General features: G+C 44.7%; 1 long non-coding RNA gene across 1 annotated transcript; it reads right to left on the reverse strand.

Annotated features, from left to right (window-relative positions):
- Nucleotides 1-424: 424 nt before the first annotated feature.
- Nucleotides 425-5,206, reverse strand: LOC146195959 (uncharacterized). Its single transcript, XR_014705610.1, has 3 exons — nucleotides 4,971-5,206; nucleotides 3,801-3,882; nucleotides 425-529 (listed from the first exon to the last, which is right to left on the reverse strand). It is a non-coding gene; the product is annotated as an uncharacterized LOC146195959 (long non-coding RNA).
- Between the last annotated feature and the right edge of the window lie 3,688 nt (nucleotides 5,207-8,894).

Consider the following 8,894-nt stretch of genomic DNA (forward strand, 5'->3'; position numbering starts at 1 on the left):
ACAGACCTTGCGGACGAAACGTTTGTTTTTTGGGAGTACTTATTGCGGCTTTCGAGAAACCATGTTATGCGCTTGTGGATGATACACTGCATAAGTTTACCCACGCAACTAAGTAAAGGCAATGGGTAGAAAACATGATTTAATATTTGGCTGCTTTGCGGGTTTTGAAAATGGGAATAATTTTAGCCAGCTTCCACTCTACAGGTACAAAACTAGTAAACCATTATACTAGTAAACTGTAATATTCGAGCAGGTGAAAACGGCTGTATTAAAGTAGCTTTGCAGGAGCTTCATAGTTCACCTCATGATTTCCTGAAGATGTTCTCATGTTTGACTCAGCAATAGCAGTGCTTAGTTCAGTTACTGCGAACGGTTGGTGCATCGCAGTTAAGGCTGCCTATGGGAGGATAAATTGGCAACTTATGTTTGGTGGTGAAGGCTGTGAACCTGCCGGTAGGAGCCTGTAGTATTCTTCCGAAGATTTTTGGAGAGACTTTCGTTCATGCAGATAGCTTGGTGAAGGGTGAACCTGGGGAGGAGGCATGTGAATATCACGCGCAGCCCGTCAAATTCTGGCACCCCGTCTTCGTACACCCAACTCTGAGCAAAATTCTCGCCACCTTTTTCGCCTAAACTTGCCTAGATAGCGCCGAATATGTCTTTGCGCTAGTTGGCAGGCCAGAAGATTCTCAAGGGTTGCCAGGCGCAAAGAGTTTCTTTCGGGGCGCCTGCGTATCCCACACAGCCCTTTGTATTCCTCATTATTTAACGGGAGTCTGCCACTTTTGAATGAGATTTGTGTGACAATTCCAAGCAATGTTCTAATATGGATATTACTTCCGCGTTTTGGGCGCTGCTGTAATTTCCCTGCTTATTGCATTCTTGTCGGTAACCTAATTCGTAGACTTTTTTAAGTTTCCTCCTTGGTCATGTCGGCTCATTAAGCTGGCAGTCGTCACAACATGGAGGTAAATTATGCGACCGTGATTTATTGGCTCAATTCAATACTTTGCAAAGAGATCGGCTAGTTTCGCACCTTGCACAAATGTCTGAAAGCTACCGCGGGATTTCATTGTGAGCGTTAAAATCTACACAAATAATATGTGGCGAAGATGTCGATAATAAGTGTTCAAGCTTCGAAATGTCTATTATCTTCCCTGGCTCTAAATATACAGCAATGAGAGTGTAGATGCATGCTTTCCGATTAGTGTCAGGACAATAAACTAATCGTTATCAATGTGAGGCGGGATTTCAACCAAGGAAGCCGGAATATACTTGCGGACGCATATCATCGACCTGTGCACGTCATCTGGTCACTGCGAACGAAGGAGAGTGTAGCCGTTCAATCGAAACTGGTCTCCAACACGCGATTCTGATATCACAATAAACTGAAAGTGACACGCTCGCAACAGCTGTCGGAAGTCTGAAAATTTCGACAGTAGACGGCGAGCGTTCCAAAAAAATAGTGTATGTGCAGAAAATGGTTCCAATAGATAGATGATGAGAGGCGGTGGCTGCAGAAGCCATGATTACTGCTGTGTTGAGATGCAGTTCTTTGGGCCGTAAGATGCTAACACCAACGGCTCCATTTTCCAAACAGCTTCTACCTCAGGGAGATTTCTTGATGCAGGGCTGACTCGCACAAGCACTTTGATGGCTGCAAAAAGCATAGGTATCAGCAATCCAGGAAAATCCGGTTCTGTGCTAGTTTGCTGCCTTTGGTAGCTCATCCTGTATTGTTGCGGTGGCTTAGATTGAGGACAGAAGTTTGTATTGGTAGGGTCTTCTCAGAAAGGTGGGGTTATTTTCAAAGGAGCAATGACCGAGGGCTTGCCACGTTTTTTCTTTGCAGCAGCTGCATAGGAATTTCCTGCTGTCTTGTTTTGTTGAGTTTGATGAATTTTCTCTTGCGTAGTTGGAAAAACAAATTCAGGGTTAGGTGGTGGTTCACGACGTCTGGGAGCTTTTCCTTGTACCTGTTGCAATGTACATGAGAGCGTAGCGGATTTCTTTTTGGGAAAACCTTCGTATGATGCGGGGTGTGGGTCATCGCAGTTTGTGGATTTTGGCATCGTTCTCGATGTACAATCATTGTGTGAGCGATAACCGGCGCATACTTTGCAACGAAGGGGGCCGGTAGTTTAAATTGTGATGCTTAACATGAGTAATTAGTTACAGGGCAACTGCAGAATCCCAGTGTAACCCGTTTTGGCAACGAATGCTTACATTACAGTGCGGCGACGCATATCGTTGATGTTTCCACCATCTTCTAGAATGTAAGCAACGAGTCTTCTTGCTGAGACAACGCCATGCTCACGGAGACACACGTTTTCGTTTGAGTAATTTAATCCTCAATTGTCCCATATCTTACCGCATACGAGTATGGGAAGCTGGTGGCTACAGCCGCTCCAGCCAGTTTTTTCACGGCGAGCAAAGGGTTCGCGGCGGGCAGCGACGAAATCGTAACCATCAAGCTTTCGTCCTTGTTTAGACGATGTTTAAGTGTATTTTCTTTGGACCGACATCACAAGCGCCGTAGGCACAGCGCTGGGGTTGACTTTCCATAAGTATCATTCATCTTTTGTAGGTCTGAATGCGATCTTGTCAGACTGGACCGTAATTGTGGTCTGATCAATGACCTATGTATTTTAGCTGAGGGCCGGGTGTATGGCCTTCTGCGTGATCTTGGTCCACAGCAGCGGCTGAAGGAGCTGCTACCCCTGCGGTCGCTGTTGGCGAAGACGATTAGTTTCTATTGATCACATCTGCCATGAGTGCAGCGTCAAGTGTGCCTACAGCGGTCAGGAGGACGTCTGACGCGCTTCTTGCAGGGCTCGAGACCCCCAGATCAATGCACGATGGATGCACAACACTCAATACCACGTGTAAAGCACAAAATTACAAATTGAAATTAGGGCTCTTCTCAAAGGGAGAGGCCACTAATCATCCTCTTCGTCTTCTTCCCTCCCTACCTTACAGGCACCGTTTACGACCTCGGTAGTATCATGTGATCTTGCGACATGATCAGCCTAGATATCAAATCAGTGCCTAGCCTTCCACTCTCCTTGTGCCCCTGTTAGGAGTATGCTTGTACGTATTTCTCGCCACAACCAAGCAACAAAAATCATCAGCGGTTTAGTAAACTACACTCTGTGGTAGAAACGAGCATGCTAACTATTACTTAGCACCAATAATTAGTTGAGAATGAATGAAACAAAAGATCTTCAGACAATTGAGGTGTGTTGGAAAAATGAACAATTGCAACCAACAGGTAATTTGTGAAGCCCGTTAAGGATGATCGGCTAACATATGAAATATTTCAAGCTCAGTTTTGTTTTCTGCTACTTTTTTGATTGCTATTGTTGTTTGTGAGGAAATGTAGCTACTCGAAATGTTTTTCGAACATAGTCTCTAGAATGTCTAAATCCTGTCTTGCTACTAATAAGGCAAGAAAGGTAAAGCAGATATAGCTGACAACCATAAGCATTCCGGTGAGCAAAATGTCGAAACGAGCACCAGCTGTTGCCCCGATTGTTTCTAGGCGTGCAATAATTGAGGCGTCTGGATAATATCTACAATATTCGATAACTTTCATTTTCGCAACAGTGGCTAAAGAGATGCACACATGGAAAAACATTTTGGCCTTGCAGTGGAACAAAAAAGTATTTGACACGATAATTACCCCTGGCACCCTCTTGATTTTATGAATTGAGAAATCGTTCTAGACGCTCAGTGAGCACTAATTAAGCTATTTTTCAAGCATGGAACGCTAGAGATCATCATTTTTGGCGAAAACATACCGGTGATGATTAGTTGCGGAGATCGGGAAGTGTCAACTCGACCTTTTAAAACTTTTCCCGAAGTCTGGAGAGTAGGCGAATGCTGCGTAAAAAAAAGAAAAAAAATAAAAACATGGAAATGCGCGAACGCTAGGTATAAGCGCGCCATTTCGAAGATATGATGAGCATTTAGATATCTACTCTTGAGGTCTCGCATTTCGGTTCAGAACTGTATATCTAATCTGCGAACACGAAGGTGAAAATGTACGAGTAATTTTGCGCAAAAATCACTACATGTAGCTGTCCAATATTAATTAGCGTTTTTCATTACAAACACATTTCATTAACTGAAATCATTGCTGGGAAGTATATTTGCGTGACAAATGAAACATTTATGGCTTACTTGTAATCATGTGGGCCTATTAGGCACAAATTTGAATACAGCAATGGAAATCGTTATAGCTTGGAATTTTATATTTCATAAACCACTGCGATTGCTTACACGTAACTGAACCTTATGACGTTTATTTCCTAGGAATTCGACTGGTCTGTATCAATAATTTTCAATGGTTCTTTCGATATTGTTAGCCTTTTAAGTGATGCAGCGTACGAAGTGCGTTTAGTAATATTATTTGTGAATTTTCACCGATTGATTGCTTGCTTCCTCGTGCTTAATCAGTCCGTGTTGTTATTTGCTCGCAGGTCCCGAACATGACAATAGACATCTTCTTTGGAGGAGGAAGAAAAGTAGGGGGTGAGGTCGGTGAGGTCGGTGTACAAATAAATCACATAAATAATACTGAACGCCTTTGATTTTTATTGTATAGAAATAATAAACTTCTTTTGCTTTTAATTTAGGAATATAGAACTACATAATGTGCGTCTTTTTTATTAAGACTGGCTGTCAATTTCCTTGTTTGCGAGGTTATTCAGGTTCTATCCATTCCTAAGCATAACAGCATGGGAATATTTCGAATATTTATGCAAGCGCGATTCGGAAGATTTTATACGAAAGGCTCATGCCATCACTCGAGCCTTTTGCTGGAGCTTTCGTGATCTCACGGTGCTTGCATCAACTCTTTCCGTATTTTCGCAATAAAGAAGAGACTTTCTCAACCGAGAGGGATTGTCTTTTGGCGGTGACTCGTTAGGCGTTCAAATGCCGCAGATGCCAATAGTGGAGACACTCACAGCCGATTTACTAGGCCACTGAGAGCGCCCTATCACTAGGACCGCTATCTCAGTCCTATTGCAGGTGAACTGTGCCTCTCGCACCCCACTCCAGGCGATGTATGTGCTTGGGATTTTCCTCCTCGCTCGAGCAGGGAACTCTTCCTGATTGACGAGAAACATTCTAAATCTGCCTGCAATCTGCTCGAGGGTCACACTTGGGAACCACTGCGGAATAGAACAGAATGGCTTGATGAGGTTAACCATCCACGAAATATATATCTGTAATCGTTGTTATTGCAAAAACTTCTATGAGTCAACAATGTTGCTGCATTGGGCTAGGACTGCAATACCAGGATATTTTCTGATTACTACTGAAATGAAATAATGCAGTGAAGGTTAAAAGGCTGACTCTCCGGCTCGAGTGGAAGAAGTCAGAATAACGGCCTGAGTAGCGAGTTGGTGCATGATGAAATGAACTTCAGGACAACAAGGACACTAACAAGAAAGGGACACCACAGATGTCAGTCGCTTGTAACCTCGAGGTGCCGTAAATGTGTAATGTAAGAAAACATTCATACCGAGGCCGAATATTGCACCAAGCTCTGCGGTGCTTGCTGATAGATACCGCTGACTACGATCGACAAAGTAAATACTCCAGAGGAATTTTTCAATGGTTACGTGGTGGCTAATGTACTCACTGCTATATATAGACACACTACGTAGATCTCAAGCATTCTTTGGAGGTGGCTTTGGAGGAAATAAAATAGGCGTAATTAAACAAATACAGAACGTCAAGCTTTTGAAAAGCTACATTTTGAAACCGTATAATAATGTAGAAGAGGGAATATTATTCGATCACTCTCTGAAGTCAGTACTATAAGGAGGATTTCTTACAGTTTAATTAGATTCGATAGGTGTTTTCATGGTTAATATATGAGATGAATAATATAAGTTGCGAAAGGTCAGAAGCGTAATTGAGTATAATGGGTTACTTACTACTCAGCGTATACTGCTCGCGGGTTAGACATGAGGATTGCAAAACGGGACCAAATGCAAATGGTACGCAACGAACACATATGAAACACGTGGAAGGCTCATACGCATTTAGTATTCATTGCTTTTATCATAGAAACTAATTTCGTTCTATATATTGATAGACTGACATGCTAAACTAACAGTTCCTCAAATTTGTTTAATTGCTAACTTAAAAATATAAACGCACAAAACATGAGAAAGATTTTTCAAGGCCTTGAAAAGGCTTCTCGACCACAATCATCATCCCCATCATCCGGGCAATACCGACTGCAGGGTGAAAGCCTTTGCCATACTCCTCCAACTACCCGGTCCTGCGCTAGCTGCATTCAGTTGACCCCTGCGAATTTCATTACCTCATCCGTCCACCTAACTGTAAGGAACTAGTACCACACGCTGTATGCAGCTCTTTACGAGGGCTAACCGTGGATGGAGAAGAAATAAGTACGTGCCGTTGGCGGGGCAGTGACAGATAAGACAGAGATCGGCAGAGCAGCGTGGTTGGAGGATGGTTGGTCAAGGAGCTGCGACTAATTGTGTTCTAACTGACCTACCACCTGGGATACCAGACCCAGATGGCACATTTCAGAACGTCCATGACATGATGATGGCATAGTAGTTCATAAACAACTGCCATTCCCGTATTGCTGTGTGTTTATATGAACGGGATTGTAAGAAGGTTGACAAACTGACGCAGTCAGTCGATAACTTCCTTGAGGCACAGCGGCAGAATAATGTATTAATTTTCAAAGAGAAGTTAGAACCAAAGTGAGACCCAAAAACTATGTTCCTCGCTCACAGTCCTAGGTTCGGTGCTTCATTTGCGAGAAAGCCGGGCACAGAGCTGCATATTGCCATATGAATCGAATCAACCGTACTGTACATCCTGAAGTAGGTCAGGGCATGATGCACAGTCATGCATGCGTAATGGTTCAGACCATGCGGAGTCTGCTTGTTGCATGACTCCTCGGAGCTTTTTCCCGACGCACCTCCAGTATAAGCTACCAAGAAAGACAGCTGCAAAAAGGAGTCTTTACTTCAGTCCCTGTGGATGCCAAAATGCCGTGATGCACGGTGAGGTGTTCGAGCTGCCAGCTTCTTTTTGCGCACACCGACAGCAATAGAATCGTATGCATCAGGCTCTCGTAGCTGCTAATGTGCTCACAGGGAAAAAGGCATTGTTGTGCCTAGCAGATAGAACATTGAAGTTACCGAGGCGGAGGTGGTTTTTTGTCACCATATGTATCGGGCAAGGCCATTGCATTGTGCCTACCCACTCTCCTTTACGATGCCATTATTGGCAATGTTCCGTGTTCACTGCCACGATATTCACTGCCACACATCGGCACATAGCATGTTCGCTCTTTAGAAGGCCCCTTTACCGTGAACATGCGTCTTCTTCAACATTACCATGACGAACGACCATCCTGATGCACACGCACCAAAGAACGCGCACCAAACAGTTACATACGCAGACACCAAAGGCGGCTGCGCTTAGCGCGGTCGTCTGCAAAGCAAAATTGTCTGCCCGCGTGTGCTTCCGCACACCTACTTTGCGTGCACCCTAAGCGGCGTCTGGTGGCAGTCATTGCAAACGGCGCCACCCCTTGCAATGGGAAACAGCCGCCGCATGGCGCACTAGTATATTCTAGGCACTATAATACCGTGCCGACTTGTACCACTCATATAAATGCATTAAGGCCAAGACTAGCAAGCAGTCGTAACAGCGAGGTACAGAATCCTTTATTCAGGTGACTGTCTTGATGTCAAGGATGCGCATGAATGAACTGCAGAGCCTTGTGGGCTAAATTATTGTTTGAATGTTGGTGGTGTTGATTACAGTATGCCAGAGTTTATTATTGGAAAGGCGAAGGGCTGAACGCTTATTCACATCGGCAGCGTTCGTCTGATTCATTAAGGTAAATTGGTTCACAGGAAGGGAAAGGCGCAGTAACTGTCACACTTGCTCTGTGGACACCCGAACCGCGCCGTAAGGGAAGGGAGGAAGGTGGGAGTGAAAGTGGAAAGAGAGAAAGGGGAGCCGTAGTGGAGGGCTACGGAGTAATTTCGACCACCTGGGGATCTTTAACGTGCGCTGACATCGCACAGCACACGGACGCCACTTCGTTTCGCCTCCATCGAAACGCAGCCGCCGTTTCGATGGAGGCGAAACGAAGTGGCGTTCGTGTGCTGTGCAATGTCAGCACACGTTTTCCGCGTTCGTTTATTGGATTTTTTGCCACTGGGTTATTGCGAAAACAATACTGCTCGCAGTTGGAATCGTCTGCGTGGCCCGGCGGTGACCACCATTGACCTTTGACCTTTAGACGAACCCCGAAGACGACCCCAAGCTGGCAGCTCATTTCACATGGGACGGTTATGTCAGAATTTGCATACCAGGACCCTGACATTTACCTTACTCCTAGAGTCAAATAAGGCACGTTCATACGGCTTGGTTAAAGTGGGACTTAATATGTGGGCCGGCAGGAGCTGCCAAATTGGGTATCTCGTTTCACATGGGACGCTTATGATAGAATCAGCCTGCCAGGACCTTGGCATTTCGTTACCCCTCTAGGTAACGACACTAAATTCAGTGTATAGCGTACGGACAGAGATAGCTCCACATTAGCAAGTCGCATAGGATATGGCCGGAATGAGAACCAACTACTGAGTTCATGGTAAAGAAGGCGGGCGGCTTTCAGCAGCGGTACAAAGGTCAAATGCCCTTGACACAGCCCTCTTATTATGGTAAATCACACATTAAGGTGTGGCTCAGCCTACACACAGTTCAGCTAGAATCATCAAAACCCTAGCGAACCAACCCCTCGCATGCAATACAGCTTTAATCATCGCATTGTTCATCCCTGAGAGAGAGAAGCAGATCATATAATAAAATAGAAGACATGGAGG

The sequence above is a fragment of the Amblyomma maculatum genome, chromosome 3, assembly GCF_055883805.1.
Source record: "Amblyomma maculatum isolate TAMU_Amacu chromosome 3, ASM5588380v1, whole genome shotgun sequence".
NCBI classification, from domain to species: Eukaryota; Metazoa; Arthropoda; class Arachnida; order Ixodida; family Ixodidae; genus Amblyomma; species Amblyomma maculatum.